At 45.3% G+C, this 16,953-nt stretch overlaps 1 protein-coding gene and 1 long non-coding RNA gene across 2 annotated transcripts in view; both read left to right on the forward strand.

The window, feature by feature from the left end:
- Positions 1–16,953, forward strand: part of ARID1B (AT-rich interaction domain 1B) — a 395,196-nt gene that overhangs the window by 150,516 nt on the left and 227,727 nt on the right.
- On the forward strand, positions 13,980–16,864 carry LOC118500384. Its single transcript, XR_004902951.1, has 2 exons — positions 13,980–14,223; positions 14,350–16,864. It is a non-coding gene; the product is annotated as an uncharacterized LOC118500384 (long non-coding RNA).

Below are 16,953 nucleotides of genomic sequence, written 5' to 3' on the forward strand. Positions count from 1 at the left end.
GTATATTTGTTATCGCATCTGAATTTCTTATGTAGATTTATACTGCTTTTTTTTTCCAAGTGTCAGTGATACGGACTTTGTCTTTTTACTTCCATAAGAGACAATCCATCGTATTTGTAATTGCTAGTTTTGAAGCTTGGACCTAAGGACCTGGTGGGTCTCCTCTGTACTTTAAAAAATGTAATAAAGGGGTGCTAGCGTGTAACTAGCAAGTCTTACTATACATGTAAGACTTACATGTATAGACCACCAGGAGGGGCCTTCCCAAGTAGCTGGAGCTCAGCGGGTTTGCTTAGGTTGAGAAAGACCCTGCAACACTTGTCCGTGCAGGTGGCGTTTTCTTCAGCGTCTGTTGTCACACTGTTAACTTCCCACTACACAAGTAGTCGGGACCTTTCCACCATCCTTATGCTAGACCTGTAATCCGATCCCTTGGTCACCCTCTCGCCATTGTTTGAGCTGGCATTTGTCTGTATTTGCATGTCATTAAATGCTGGGTGAGCTGCAGTGGCTAACACAGTTTCGTTCCCAGCCAACTTGGAGCTGGGAATCATCCGCACGAAACCAATGACTGATAAATTAATACTTGTCCTCTCTCTGCCTTGGGGCCATGACCACTATTATTTGCTTTTCACTTAATGCGCTCAGACCTAATCTCAGAACAAATCTTCCTTAATAATGTCCACTTATTTCTGTACCTCTTAATCATACAGCTTTTTCCCTGTTGAGATACATCAGCTTACATACCCTTTGTACAACCATTATTAACAGCTCTTAGCGCGCACACGCAAGCACGTGATAGAAAAATTAGTTTGAAGAACTCTGCCTCCCTGGAATATTATCACTCAAAATTTAAACACACTCTAGTTTTTTCTCTCTCTGATAGTGATATGAATTGAAGCCAGAATTCAAACAAACTGGACAGCGGGAGGTCTAGAAATGCTGCGAACTTACCTCCGCTATTTGATGCGCTTTCTGTTGAGGGTTTTGTTGTATTTTCACCTCCGTGGCAGTCACTGTTAACCCTCTCGTGGCGGTGGTTTTCACGGCTGTCTCGGCCCTCGTCGGACCAGGGTCCTTTCAGAGTGCTTGTCATGTTTTACTCAGTAGGTGTTTTCCGTATAGGATGTAGGTGAAAACTTTGGAGTACATTCTTCCTCCAGTTGCAGAATTTTCCTTTAATTGCTTAAGGGGTCTCTCCCAAGGTCCTGAATGGCTGTCAGGAGACCCCGGCTCTCCCTGCAGCGCCCCTCCCCCCCAGAAGGGCCCCCCTGAGGGTGCAGTCTGTCCCACAGGGTGGCTTCCCGCTTGCAAGCATTGTCTTTCGTGGTGAACAGTTTTGAATTTCCCCTGGTGACCCACCTGAAGCTTTAAGAGAAGAAGTGGGCACTTCAGGATTATGGAGCTAAAAGGAGTGCGAAAACACTTTTCCTTAGTAATAATACATTTATTATTCTTAAAAAATGAATAAATTGACAGAAGCAGTTATCACAATTTTAGGAAATATAGTACAGATAGCTATGTTGTTGATAAAATATTTATAAATATGTATAAAGAAATAAACAAAAAAGTTTGATTTTTTTTTTCTTCTTCCTCATCGCAGCACACAGTGCCTTCTCCACCGGGGAGCCGGGAGCTGCTAAAGGCTCCTCCGTGGAGAAGTAACAACCCTGTGTCCCTCCTCAGAGAGCCCTGCCCCCAGCTGTGTGGGGGCCCGGCCCCTTCTTCTGTTTACCGGGAGGGAGGGAGCGTGTGAGCGGCACGTTCTAATCGCCTCTGTAAGGGCCCGCCCGGTCATGAAAGGCCTCCTCGTGACCCTTCCCTCCTCGAATGGGAAATATTCAAGGGGGTTGGTGTGAAAAGGGTTTGCTCTTTCCCAGTTTAGTTAAAGACCCCTCACTGTCCTGTGGCGTCGGGCTGTGGCACTGCGGTCGGGTTTGCAGTCAGAAGGAGATGCTGAGGTTTGGCTGAAACGCAGGTGTTTGGGCCCTTGGGGAGGGGAAGAGGCCGTAAGTGCTGGCGGGTCTTTGACATAGAGGGTGTTCCGTGCGGGGCGGCGGGGCCCTGAAGGAGCGTGGCGGGAGGACGCTGCTCCGAGGAGTGCTCTTAGGAGGTTAGGTGTCAGCACCAGAGCCCATACAGTGATCGGCCTTAACTGGAAAAGGATCCTCTGTGTGTTTTGTTCTTTTAGTCTTTAAGGACATTCGTGTTGAGCAGGGGTCAAAGGTCATGTGCTTTGGAAGCATATATGAATATTGATGAAATGTTACTAGGGACATTTTTAATGTCTGTATTTGATAATACGGTTCCTGTGAACAATGGAAAAACTATTGGAGAAAGCTAGGTGAAACGATTTTTAATTCGATTTTGCTATTTAGTATGTTCTCAACCTAACTAGAAATACAAATTGCAAAGCCCATCTTACCTTAGTGGTAGATTCTTCCAGAAGTTAAAATCTACCGGGAAAGAATGAGGTGTATGGCGGCTGAATGAACTCAGACTTCTTAACTTTGTATCCTGAACGTGATTTAAATGGTTGTCATTGAAAAGTTAGGAATGTAGCTGTCTTTGCTGATTGAACCTTCTCAAATTATTCTGAACATTTAAAAATTTTAAGTTAATAATAGAGGAATCTAACCCGTTGTCGCCTTATCTCAGTGTCCAAGCATCAATAACCTCCGTGTGCCGCTGAAGACACGAGCCGTTCATCAGCGCGCTCCGTGTCCGCAGAACGGGTTGCGTGTTGGAGGGAGCAAGAGGCAGGGGGTCCCCTGAAGGCAGGTGCCTGGGTCGGCTCCCGTCTGCAGGTGCAGCGAGTCCTCGGCCCCGATTCCAACCTGAAGGTGCAGGCACATTTTGCTGTCTTGGAGGAGTTTTCAGCAGAACACTGCCTTTTCTTACCTAAGACTCACCATGTCTTTAAGTGTAGTTTCAGTCGCTGGCCTATTCAGTACGCAGACATCGCTTCTTTTCGGATGACGCTAGAGAGAAGCGTGTCGAAGACCTCACTTGAAAGTCCTGATTTAGGGAGCGTGGTAGTGACTCTGACAAACGTTTATTTCCCAACATGGTTATTTCTTTAAGACGTGGTGTTCTGTCATTCGATCCCCCAGAACAGTGTTGTGCTACCCCCAGTCATTTCGAGAGCAGAAGATAATGCTTGAACAAGATAAGAAACAGCAGAAAGTGGGAAGTTATGCTTCTCCCTCTTTCAAAAAAAAAAATCTTACATTTAGATATTTGTTCTGTAAATGAACATTCAGTAACACCTCACCAGTCTGGATTTCTTCCAGGTAAAAGCAGGCTAAATAAATGGGAGGTTTGAATAAATTAATATTTAAAAAGAACTATAGTTCGCTTTTAAATAACTCAAATGTTTGTGTGTGTGGGAAGTGTTTCCAAATTGAGATCTTCAGTCCTGTTGAAGTAAATAGATAATTCTAAATTCATTATAGCTGAGATATTTGCTTAGTGGCAATGCGTTATTTTTAAAAATTCATTTAAACACATTTCTTTAAGCATATACTCTACAAACTTTTTCACATAATATTCTGAAGATTTCCATTTAAAATATGGGGGAAATTAATTTCAACCCATTTCATGTGACTGTCAATTCCCAAATAATTAATGAAGGAGCACTATAAAAAATAGGCACTAGACAAAATTGAAGATGAAGAGAGGCTGAAACATAACTGATTTGCAGGATATTGGTTTTGATAATAGAAGGATAACTGTGATCTGTAGTTGATAAATGAGGCTCATTAAGTGAGGGATGATAAATGCACATACTCCTGGCTAACAGAAAAGTAGGCATGCAGATTTTGCCATAACAAATGAGGGGCTGGAAGGTTTTGACCCAGCTGCTGCTCTGAACTGTGGAAGCCCCCGGAGCCTTCTCCATGGACCCAAAGACAGTCCCCTCACAACTTCCAGGGCTGTCAGCGGCAGAACCACACCCGGGCCTCAGCCTCTGGGACCAGAGGGGCCCTGTGTGCTCACAGAGGGGAGAGCGGTAGTGTTGGGCTTTAGTATAAACCACCAAGTGCGGTGTGTGTGAGGACTTCTCACATCTGGGCCTGGGGCCTTGGTTAGGAGGATTTGCCAGCTGCTCTACTCCTTTAAGTTTTAACTTGAACTTTTTCTAATGCAAGAATGAAAAACGCCTGATGCTCAGGGGTAGCTTTTCTTATTCTAACCGGTTTCTTTTTTTACCAACAGCAGGTCTTGCCCTCCTGAACTAAGGAGCCCCCTTCCTCCCTTCCCGGAGCTGGCCTCGCTGGTGCCTGCGGGGCAAGGGCTGGCTTCCTCTAGGTCGCACTGCAGAGGTCTTCAGTGTGCTTTACTTCAGATTGTCCAAGCTAGGTGGGAAATAGATTGTAATTTACAGTTGCTACTTTGTAGGTGACTAAAGACACACATCTGTTTTATATAACAAGAGACACATAACCAGCAGGAGCTCATAGTAGCATCTGCGGACTGGTTAATTGGGTTTATTTTTCTTTTGGACTGGAGGTAACTATTTTTAATATTAACTGTCAGTTTAGGAGCTCAGAGGCCATTGAAAGCAAACTGGTGGACAAAAAATGTCCAGATCTGTGGCACACTCAGTGCTTCAGAACGTGCACAGTGTCTTTCTCCTGGGGAGACTGGGGGAATGCTGGATGCCTTCCCAAACGGGGGGCCATTGGGGTTCCATCTCCGAGTAAACCCGGGATTTCACCGGAGAGGAATAAAGGGAAGAATAAACACTTCAGGCAGCAACCCCACACCTGGGAATACATGCTGAGAAAATAGATTTTACATAAATGCGTAAAAATATTTAGAGCAGATTTATTCTGAGGTTACAACCCATAGACAATCGGCATGTTCAAACACAAAGAGCAGTTAAGAAAGTCTTGTTGCATTGATTCAATAGTCTGACATTTTTGACCCATAAGTGGTCATTTTACATCATTCAACCCAGTGGACTTTCAACCTCATGAAAGTTATTCCATTGAAAATAGGAGAAAAATGTGTGAAGATAACGCAGAAAATAAAGAACCCACGAAATGATAGCAAGTGAAATACAAGGAGGAAAAATGCCACGTGTAATATAAATTCGGACATGTAAAATGTGCTTCCATATTAGCAAAGATTAAAAAAAAAACAGAAATGAGAGTCATTGGAACAGAAAAGCAGAAACAAGAATATTAAATACCTATTCATGTTGTTTTATTTATGTGTGTATAATATATGTAGGTATACATGCACACACATAAATTTAAAATGTGATGAATGAAGGTGGTATTAAATTATAATTAGAACCCTGTAAAAGTGGTTTAGTAGGTTATCTAAGATATTCTATTTTATCTAAGTCTGAAAGAAATGTGTTAACCTGTATCTCGGTGGGAAAAAGAAAGTCACTGATTTGACTGCTAAGCAGAAGTACCAGGTAGCAGCCATCTGAAGGGGGAGTGATTTGCATGCTAGGACACTGTGGGTTCCGGGAGGAAAAGTCCCAGAACACCTATTTATTCCTGTTGCTGCGAGGTGCTTAATCACACCTGGAAGAGCTTTGAAAATCCAGTGTTGGAGATTGGTGGGGTGGGGGGGATACTTAATCTTTCTGTTCTTGGGTCTTTGGCAAGAGTTCTAATTTGGTCACCTCTTCTGGGCCTGATTTCTGAGTGGACTGGTAAATAGCAAGGATCTAGGTGAGACCATCAACCTGAGGTGGTGTTGTATCCAGTAGAGACCTGCTGGTCCACATAGCCTCGATTGCATTATAACAGGCTGCCGGGTGTGCCATGGACACCTACGTGCATGGGTGCATCGAGGGGTACCTGTTGGGGTTGTACCAGTCAGGATGGCTATTCAGTAATGACAGAGAGCCCTTCAGTTTCAGGGGCTTCATATAACAAAGGTACATCCTTTGTTCTTGCTACATGGGCAGCATGATTTGGCAGAACGGCAGTAACTCAAGAAATCAGACTAACAGAGCAGCCACTGTCCCCTCTGAGAGAAGACAGCACTGTGGGGTGGGGGGGGTCTTTCACTGGTCTCGAAGTGAGTCGTTACTCACAGTGACTTGTCAGAATTAGTCACAGAGCGCTACCAATCGTAAGAGTGCAGGAAGTGCAGTCCTACTGTGTGCTGGGAAGGCAAAGAGTTGGAAATGCTTGACAGACATTGTTAGTGACTACCACAAGGCTCTTCTTTCCTCATTGTTTTGTTGTGTTTTTTTTTTTTTTTTTTAAGATTTTATTTACTTATTTTTAGAGAGGGGAAGGGAGGGAGAGAAACATCAATGTGTGGTTGCCTCTCACACGCTCCTCCTGGGAAACCTGGCCTACAGCCCAGGCATGTGCCCTGACTGGGCATCGAACCCAGTTTGGCACTCAATCCACTGAGCCACACCAGCCAGGGCCTCATGTTTGGTTTTAACAGAAGTGTGAGATATTGAGATGTGAATATATCGTCTCTGAGAAACAAACAAACTTGTCACTTTCAGCAGAGGAAATAAGTATAGGTAGAGAAGGATCTTGCCTGAGAGCAAAATTTTCCATTCTTCCCTCACAGTGTGGGATTTTAGAGGTATCTCTGTCTTTCTCATCTTTTTCTTTTGCCTTCTCTAAATTGTTGTAAAATAACTGAATGGTCTTGTTTTCCTTTGTTTGGGTCAAGAAATTTTAGCTGAAAATTGTTACTGTGTGAAAGAAGATTATTGACTCAACAAGCCTTCAATTTTCCATGAATAACGCTCCCACCCCCTGGCTTCAGGAACATGCCGTGCATGCATTCTATTTTAAAATACAGACTGTAATTTACAACAGGCAGTTTGATGCCCCACTGAACTTTGTTTAAGCCTGGAATAAAAGAGGGGAAAGAAAGCTCTAAGCCACGAAAAAGTGACTAAGCTTGCTCGACCACTCTTTTCCGTAATGCATGCAGCCTGTTAGAAAAAGAACTGCTTCCAGGTACTGTTGCTGCCTTTCCCCAGGACTTAAGTTTTCTCCAGTGTCAGACTGTGATGCGTGTCTCCTTTCCCCGTATCTCGTTGCTGGGCCAGCGCTGGCATCTTCTCAGCGTGCGGACCAGCGCTCATTTCCAGCACTGGAATCTGTGTGCAGGCACTGGTGCGTATTGTCCAAGCCCAGTGCATGGAAGAGCGTGAGTTCCAAAACTCAGCGCACAGATTTTAGCATTCAGTTACTGATTGTTCGTTTCCTGGAGGATCTTGATTTAAGTAGTGCCCGACTCTTAGACTGGACTGACATAAATAGTTAACTGAAATACTATTTACTCTCAGATCATTATAAACACGATCAGGCTGGAGTAGTTTATAGCACTTGTCTTTCTTTCCCTCCTCGCAAAAAGGAAAATGAACAGCTCGGAATGATTGTGTGGAAGGATGACTGTGTTTGGATAAAATAATATATTTCAGCCGGGAGAGCTGCTCTGACAATGACGCCGAACGGTAAACAGGGCTGCCTCTCGGCTAAGGTTCTGGTCCGGAGTGGTTCCTGCGATGTCTCAGGACCTTTCATGTGCTTCTCTGCAAAACGCACGTCAGCGTTAACAGCCTCCGAGCCTGCCGAAACTCCTAAATGCGGTGTTGCAGGCCTTTTTAGTGTGGAAGGAAAAAAGCGCTGATAAAATGAACTCTCTACCTGCAGGAGGGGGCCGGGCGAGACGTGCAGCCAGCTCGGTGTCTTAGTAACGGTGTCCCACGCCGGGGTGCCCCTTCCTTGGGAGCATGTGTAGGGACTTGGGGTTGCCTCACTGAGGTCAGACATAGCCTTAGTCCGCAGGCCTGGGAGAGCCGCGGGGTGCCCGGGGACTCCTTCTCTGCCTGACAGCTCAGAGGTCTCAGAGCTGCCCCTCAGTTTGGGAGTCTTATGTATTTGAGATGTCTTGGAGTGTGGGGGGAAGTCTGGGGAGAAGGAGAAAGGTCCGTGGGAGACGTTGAGCAGCACCCTTGACCCCTGAACAACATGGGGGATCGGTGCACCCGCGCAGTGAAAGATCTGCAGGTAACTTTTGATTCCCCCGAAACTTAGCTGACAGCTTACTGTTGACTGGAAGCCTTACCGATAACATAAACAGTTGATTGACTCATATTTTCTTTTTTTTTTTTTTAAGATTTTATTTATTTTTAGATAGGGAAGGGAGGGGGAGAGAGAGAGAGAGAGAAACATCAATGTGCGGTTGCTGGGGGCTGTGGCCTGCAACCCAGGCATGTGCCCTGACTGGGAATTGAACCTGCGATGCTTTGGTTCGCAGCCTGTGCTCAATCCACTGAGCTACGCCAGCCAGGGCTGACCCATATTTTCTATGTGACATGTATTACGTACTGTATGATTACAATGAAGTAAGCTAGAGAAGAGAAAATGTTAAGAAAATTATAAGGGGGAGGGGGAAAACTAGGACAACTGTAATGGAATAAACAATGAAAAATTAAAAAATCATGAGAAGAATATGCATTTACAGTACTGTATGAGTTTTTGGGAAAAATGTCACATACAGATGGGGCCCGCGCAGTTCCAATCCATGTTGTTCGAGGATCAGGTGCCTTTTTTTTTTTTAAGATTTTATTCATTTACTTTGATAAAGAGGGGCAGGGAGGGAGAAAGAGAGGGAGAAAAACATCAAACCCCGTCTGGAGACTGAACCCGCAACCTAGGCATGTGCCCTGACCAGGAATCAAACCGGTGACCTTTTTGGGTGGGGGATGATGCCCAACCAGCCGAACCGCACAGGTCAGGGCCTGTGCCAGGTATCGTTAGGACCACCTGGTGAAGGGGGAGGTAGAAGAGATGAAGGAGGAGGCAGCAGGATAGTGAAATCTTGTGTCTTCTTTCGAATCTCGTCTTGAATGCCTACTCCCGCTGCACCGGTGGGAGCCCAGCGGACACAGCTTTCTCAACCAAGACGGTCTTGCCACAGGCGGTTCTAATTTCGTGCTGGTGGAAGGAACACTCCAGGCTTATTTGTATACCATAAAGTAGCCGAGTAACTCTATACTCTTGAAACTGAGATTTACTGCAAGTGCAAATACTGGCAACCCAGAGCATCAGTTGTTGGAATGAACCAAAGCCGGCATCATGGATAGTGTCCCCCGCGTTTCTACACGTTCGAGTCTTTGACATTTGCCGGTGTCACCGAGGTGCAGCGGCACGTCACCTGTCTCGCCTGTCATTGTACGCCGAGTCCTGTCCAAGCACAGTGCACCGAGGCAGCGGCTCGCGCCGTCCCAGGTCCGCACCGTGAGTCCTCCCTCCGAGTGTCCAGAACGGGGGCGCCTGGTGAGCGCTGAGTGGCGGGGCAGCACCGCGTGGGCTGTCCCCTCCGGTAACTCGGACCCTGGAACAGGTACTCCGTGTTTCTAACACATTTTCCGGTGTAAGCAGGGGTCTTCGCTCGGCTTCGTTTCTGCCGTGGGCATGGCTGGTGGGGTGCGGCGCGCCGTCACCGCCCTCCGACGGCCCTCGGTACGCACGCTGGCCTTTAGCACAAAAATTATCTGTACGTGGAGAAGGTTCGGCTCCAAAATAATAACCATTTGTTTTATTTATAACTTGACACCATCTTAAAAAGTTTTGTTTTGTATGAGTGAAAATTTCAGCTCACACTGGAAACGACTAGTGAAGGTCAGAGTTGGTTTCGGCAGAAAAGAATACCCGGAGGTTTTTGTGAGGTTAAAACACAAGTCCTGAACAACTAACTGCTTGAATTCTCAAACTCCTAAAAGAAAAAGCATTTCATTCTTGGTGCTAACCTCTTCTTTTTTTGTATAGTGCTTGATATAAGATGTAAGACATTGTCATAAATAGGAACTGATGTTGAAAATGGATCACATTAGTTATAGCCTTACATTTCATCTAAGTTCTCGGAGAGGATCTGAAGGCTGTTCTAGCAGAGTTTATATAAACTCAAAGGTCATACCTGTAACTCAGAGTAAGACAGGAGTGCAGCCTGAAGAGATATGTGAGGGTATGTGTAGTTCCATGTCTACATACAGGATTCACGTCTGCTCCTTCTCTTTGCTTCTGGGAGAGTGGATCCTGTGTTCGTTTCCGTGGGTAGGGACAGGTCACTTGATGCCACTTCATTTGGTGTACTCTGAAGGAGGCAGACTTGTTCTTGGACGAGTGCATTTTGGAGGAACGTTCCTTAGTTAAATTTATTTCATTATAATGTCTCCTTGTCTGAAACCTATTTTGAATTTGTGCTTGTGAGTCTGTTGTATGCATTTAATGCCTTTCCTTTTTCTTGAAGGCATGTGACAGCAAGAGGGGGTGGGGGATATGGTTTGGTTTGACGCAGTTTTTAGAAGACACTCTCTTTTATTTTGTAGAAATAGTCCACCCCTCCGAGCGCCATGGTTTCCTATGATATGTTTGGATTGAAGCATAGGAAGTGGGGCCTCGGGGATGTGTCCATGAACTCTTGGGGTGCTTGTTTATATAAAAATCAAGCCTCTCCCCACTTCCCATGCCCCCATTTTTAAAGCACTGTCGTTTCACTGCTACACGAAGACAAAGATTTACTGTGGAGTTCTTAATGTGTGTGTATTTTTTCACATTTAATTTGATTCAGATTTTTAAGCTCTAATTCCCAGAGGTGAAAAAAGAGACTCAAAAATGGCAGCACACGTGCCCCAGAATTGGACAGAGGGGCCGGCCAAGCGCACCTGCAGCTCACGGGGCCCAGGCGCCCGGCGGCCCGCGCGCCCACTGCTCCCTCCTCCGCGTCCCGGTCAGCCCGGGCTGTCGCACCTACGGCTTGCTCCCCCTTCGGAACTACACTTTTCGTAAATTTTGATTAAAGTCATGCGTGTCCCTGAATAAACACAAATGTGTTCAATTTCCCCAAATGCTTTTGCTTTTTCACAGTTACTACATTTATGCTTTTCCTTGCTAGTATGCCTGCATGTTGACACTCTCAATTAAGGCACAGGATTTCGCTTTACACAGGAAAGTTCAATTACATTTAACAATCGTTTATCGATCACCTCCTTAGTTTTAAAGTTTTATGTTGGGTGTGGTAGTAAAATAATAAAATTTGAGTTATTTCACTAACTTACTCGTGTTTGTTCTTTTCTATTCTATAGCACATTTCAGCAGTAAGAGATCAGCAAGGAAACATGCCTACAGTCACAGTGCCTGTTATTTAAAATACTTAACACATTTATTTGCTCCTTTTATCTTCAGAGAACCGCCCGTAGAATCTTCAGAATTCATCCTTCCAGCACGTCTGAATTTGCAGACATGTTTCGTCCTTTTGCAGAAGTCTTGAGTGTTTGACAGCACGCGGGCAGTGGCAGCTGTGTGAGAGTGGTGCCCGCTGCCCGTGCGAGATGCTCCAGTGGCCGCTGGCCCCGTGGCATCAGCGCCGGCGGCTCGCGCACGGAGCAGGCGGCTGCCAGGAGCGTGGTGAGCACTTGTCCCGGCACAGCAGCGGCGGCGCCGGCTTTCTTGAGTAATTTCGTGAGGGGCTTTATTATCTTTGCTGCTTTTTTAGGCTTAATTTTCATCTCCTGTTTTTGTAGGGATGCAAACAAGATAATAAAGCCCTAGCCATCTTTGAGATAACTCTGGCCCTTTTTGCAGGGATCGGAGTTTGAAAACTGTATCTAAATACGTGCAGTATAGGTGATGAAGCACATTCGCATGTAGTGTGTGAATTTAGTTTTAGTGCTTGTATAATTCGCCTTTACCCCTTTGATAAAACATATATAAAACCTCTCGTGTGGTACTAGTCACCTACATGAGTGCTGAGTAAATGTCAGTTTCTCACCCTTTGTGGGCCCTCCCCTCCCCGGAAACTGCCTGCAGCCGACAGGGCCTGGCAGGGACGCCCCTCCCGCAGACCGCCCCGCTGGGACGGGGCCACAGCCACGGGGTCACCGGCATGGTGGCAGCTTGCTCGTGGCCTCCGCTCCATGTCACTGACTCCTCTCCTGCGTCTCCACTGTTGCGTCCCACTGCCGTGGGCCTCTGTGGACTGGGATGTGGTGGTGTGAACACCACTGCGTTCTTTTTGGTTTTGCATTCTTCATTTTTATTTACCACGTAACAGAAAAACATGAGCATCAGAAAACTGCACTAACATGCATTGTAATTTAAGACAGTTTCTCCAGTATTATGCTGCGGTTTTTGGTTTAAGTGCCGCAGATGAAATTATTGGGGGAGGGATGGGTTGGGGAGGAAGAGACTAAATCCTGTAGGGTTCATCTCATGGCGGCCAGCCGTGAAGAATTTCTGAAGAATTTCTGATTCAAAATGCGGGGTTGGCCAGTAGTGCCGTGCTCAGCCGCACCCCCCGCGTGGCTGGCAGAGCTGCGTGGTTAGCTGGATGGCCGAGGTGGCCGGGGTTTGCTCTCCCCACGCTCTTCCCAGCCTGTGGCGCTATCAGTGAACAGGGAAAGCACCTAAAGAGAAGACAGAGACCAGAAAAAGAAGGCATCGGCAAGGACACGGATAGAAATCTTTGCTTGCAGTCAGGTCTGCTTTAGATAAACCGCTTAGATTTTGCCGAGCGTTTTCAGATTTCTCAGGCAGATAGCCGTGTGAACCTTGGTGGCTGTTCAGGAAAAACCAGCTGTGACCAGTAACACAGCCTCAGTGGGAGGCTGAAGGTGGTGGCTCGGGGAAAAGAAGATACACTTTTAAGTCAAATGAGAGAGAGAAGGGAGGGGAGCAAGCAAGGGGGCTTACCTAAATAATTATATTGGTGTAGGAAACACACCTTTTTGAATTCTGCCTTTTTTCATCCCGGTTGATGAGGTGGCATCAACTAAATAAGCTGTTGTGAGTCAGGTGGTATTTTGAAGGCAGTAACACCTTGGATGTGTCTTCTCCTGGTGTGTGGGTGTTGCTCTTTCAGGCAGTTGTGTTTATTGGTGTTTAAACTGTGTATCCCAAATGGGGAACTTTTGCAGATGGCTGTTTAATACCTCAGCTGCATTTAGCCAGCAGTGGTAGCTCGTGAAGTGGTACCTGGACAAACTGTAGAGGAAACGAATATGACTTTGTCGTCGTAAACAGATGAAGACATTTTGCTTTTCCTAATGTGGTATGCGCTATTCTGTCCTACACTTTGTGTACTATACTCACTGTCGCTAGTTTTACTTTTGAATTCACCTGCAGACCTAGTTTCTTATTAACAATAAAAATACATTAAGGTTTAATGTAATGAATGCATTCTTTTAGCCTCCCTGCCTGATTTTTTTTTTTAAATGCCGTGGCATTCTAATATAGGGTATGTCCCAGGTACTGTATACCTTAATGAGCACTATTTCAGAACATAGGTTTGTTCATCTACAAAGTGTTTGAAAACAGCTTGGGTGAGGTGTTCTTTCAACGTGTGTCCCTGTGAATTATAAATAAATTTGCTTCTTTTTAAACACACCAGTGACCGCTTTTAACTGAGAGAGTCCTGTAGTGACAGGACGCTTTCGTTTCCTGAGATGTTTTTATACAGAATTTATAGACTGTGTGCTTCCAAAAAGGGGTCTGAGTCGACCTCCAGTAAAACATTTGTGTAAGCCGAGACGGCTCAAAGTGGAGTGCAATTAAAAAAAAAAAGTTTTAAGGAGGGAGAAGCCAACAAACCGTGGTCAGACAGGGCTGCGAGTAACCATCAAAGTCGAGGCCGCAGCCCTGGGGACGCGGCCCAGGGGAACACGGAGGCTGTGGGATTGTTATTAACGTGACGCGGGAAACCTAAGTTCCGAAGGGAAGAATATCACTTTTCTTCTATTTTATAAAAGGAAGTACTCTATAAAAGAGATATTAAATACCAGTACTCCCGTGAAAGATAATGAATGATGATGCCAAAATACGGGTTTTTCCGTTTGGGTTTGTTTTGTTGTTTTTCTTGAACGGCGTGGGAGAAGTCATTCCGTGTTCCCTGGAAGGGCGTCCAGGGCTCGTGGTCGGCCTCCCGTCTTAAGAAGTGAGCGAACGGGTCGCTACTCCAGTTCTTGGGTGACTTGTCACAATTATAGTCCCAACAGTTCTATCCAAGGGAGTAACTTCTTGAGCGTGTTTTCATTTCGTCACAATTTTTGAAAGTGATCATTTTTGTAAGCATCATACACGTAGCAGGACGAAAAGTCATTTAGTAAGGAACTAGTTCAGCTGTAAAGAGAATCTTTCATAAACTTCCGGGGTTTTTTTTGTTTTGTTTTGAGGCATAGGTAACAAGTTTATTTGGTAATCTGGCGTTTTTCTGTTGTATGTTGTTTTTAAAGATTTTATTTATTTTTAGAGAGGGAAGGGAGGGAGAAAGAAAGAGAGAGAAACATCATTGTGTGGTTGCTGGGGCCATGGCCTGCAACCCAGGCGTGTGCCCTGACTGTTGTAGATTTTTATGGGAGGAGATTGCTAATATAGGGAGGTAAAAATTGGGCTCAAGACTGATGAGACAGGTGGTGGCCTAGGTTTTACAGTACAAACATTCCACTAATGACTTAATAGTTATAACTGTGCCAGTTTCTATCTTGTAGCGAAATTTATATGATTTATTTTCTTGTACATCGTCACTTGACGACTTGAGTACATTATGGAATTAGAGTTGTCTTCCTCAGGAGAAAAAGGATTCATCCATAATCTGTGTAGCTCGTTTTTGAGGTTTGTGGGAGGAATGTTGAGGCTGGTAGGGTTCCAGCCTCCCCTGGCCCCCCCTTAAACAGCCCACTGTTGCCCACCCTGACCCCAGATGGGCCATGGAAGAGATTTAGGACGGGCTATGTTCTGGTTGCTGTGCCTTGTACTTTAGAGAGAGGGGGTGTAGGCTGCAAGCCAGAGACCTAGTTGGGGGGCAAGGAGATTGACACCAGCTCTGATTTGAACCAAAACAACTGTCTTTTTCTTTTGGCCATTGGCCAGTCTTTGGGCAGAAGGGGAACAGAAAGTATCTTCAGATCTGTCGAAAAGAGGCTGCTGTATTTTGCTTCTGTTATTGTAAGGGAATCGGATGTTTAAAAGCCCCAAACCATAAGAGAGAGGGCAACAAAAAGAATTTAACATATTTATTCTAACAAAACAATAGCATTCTGGTAAAACTACCTCTTTTCACTTGTCAGCCAGCCTACCATTTACGACCTCCAGCGAAAGCGCGCCCGGTAGTTGGGTAGTTCGTCCTTGTAGAGAACCTTCAAAAAGACTTTTGCATCTACGCTTTGTGTTTCATCACCTCTAGGGAAAGTACTTGCTCAGGACCTCGCGGCTCTCCCAGCTACAGGGCTCGTGCTCTTAAAAACCGTTCAGCTGCAAAATCATGAAACAGCCCTGCCGGGGTCAGCTTTGTGCGTTTATGGGGCGTTTCTCTTAAAGACACGAAACCCTGTAAATTGGCAGATTGTCTTCCAGCCCTTCCCCTTCAGGGGGCTTAAAGAAAAATCCCGAGTATCTGGGCACAGAGCGGGTAGTTGGAGAAAGCTCCCGGCTTGGGGAGCTGCTCTCCTGTGGCCCAGGTGCACAGATCGAGTTTGCCCCCTTGGCTTGCTGCTGGGCCCGAAAAGATTTTGACAGATGCCAGAGTTTCGCAAACGCAGGAGTAGCGGTTCCAGAGGTGGCTTTGCAAGTCCCCCGGAACGGCCCTGCACATCTCCTGTCACTCTGCACCCGAACGAGAGAGGGGACGGCAGGAGCTATTTTGGTGTTCTCCTGGGAGCAAGAGAAAAGGGAGGCGGTACTTCGTACCATGTAATTTTAAAAAACAAATCGGATCCCATTGAGATTCTCCCTTGTTTACTTTTTGTTTTACTTTTGCTGTTTCCCAGTGTGTGTGTGACTAATGTAAGCCTTCCCCCAGGAATAGGAGAGTATGTGGTACAGTCCGCCTCATGGCCTCCCTGGATATTTTTATAATTTATCATCAGCTGACACCGCCTGGGTAGAATATTCTTACCACTCCCTCTGGCTGCTGGAAGTCTGAAATTACATCTTTGTCTTTGAAGTCGGGCATACTGTTAGCGTCGCTATGGCGACAGGGTGGGTAATGGCGTCCACAGACAGGAGATTGGTATTTAGCGTTTAAACGCTGCTGTACACAGGGCCTTGATTTTCAGAGTGGCTACCGAACTGTCCCCTTTTAGTAAATGTTTAAAAATTACATTTTCACATGGTCTTACTAGATTAATAGTCATGGTTTATTTCATTTTAACTGCAAGGATAAAAGCATTATTCCATTAAATGAGTAGCTTTTTTTCCCCCTCTTTTCGGTTTATGCATTATTAACACTGGCTTTCCTGTTTTGCTTGTAACATTTTATAGGCTTTTTCGAACGTGCAGTCAGATTTGCTCTGTTGCGCCATTATTTTTTGGACTTAACCCATTACCAGCTTGATCTTGCGCAATTTCAGAGGCGACCAAGTTCTAAGGAAACTAAGCTTTTAAACTCCTAAAACGTGAAGTGTGTGTGTGTGTGTGTGTGTGAATTGAACTTCAGCAGTAACTTCATTTAAAACGTGTTTTGTTTGTCTCAAGTTTCTGTTCAGGGCCTCTCCGGTACCAGACCCTCCCATGCCAGATTAAGGGGAGGGCTTTGCAGTTCCTGGAGCTTGTGTTGACAGCATCTTACTTGATGCAGTCTCTTCGGTCTGAGACCCTTGACTCAAGTAGACATGCGGTTTGCTTGGTTTTGTTTATTTTGTCATCAGAATAACGTTGAATCTAAAAAGTTTCTGTAATATATGCATGTCCCTCCCTACCTGATACATGAATCGCCTCTAAAATACTATTTTGAATGCCTTGTGATGTGGATCTCTCAACTGCATGAAGTCTTTTATTTCTAGTCATTTAAATTAGTAGGAGATTCTTCCTTCTGTTAACTTGAAATGTTTTCTTGGATGGTGTTCTACTTCCGCCTTCTTAAACCACACAAAATAAATCTAAATTCCTCTTCTGCAACATGGCTGTGCAGATTTTTGAACATAGTTTTCAGTTTACCGGGGTTTTCGCTTAG

Source organism: Phyllostomus discolor, chromosome 4 (assembly GCF_004126475.2).
Source record: "Phyllostomus discolor isolate MPI-MPIP mPhyDis1 chromosome 4, mPhyDis1.pri.v3, whole genome shotgun sequence".
Lineage (NCBI taxonomy): Eukaryota > Metazoa > Chordata > Mammalia > Chiroptera > Phyllostomidae > Phyllostomus > Phyllostomus discolor.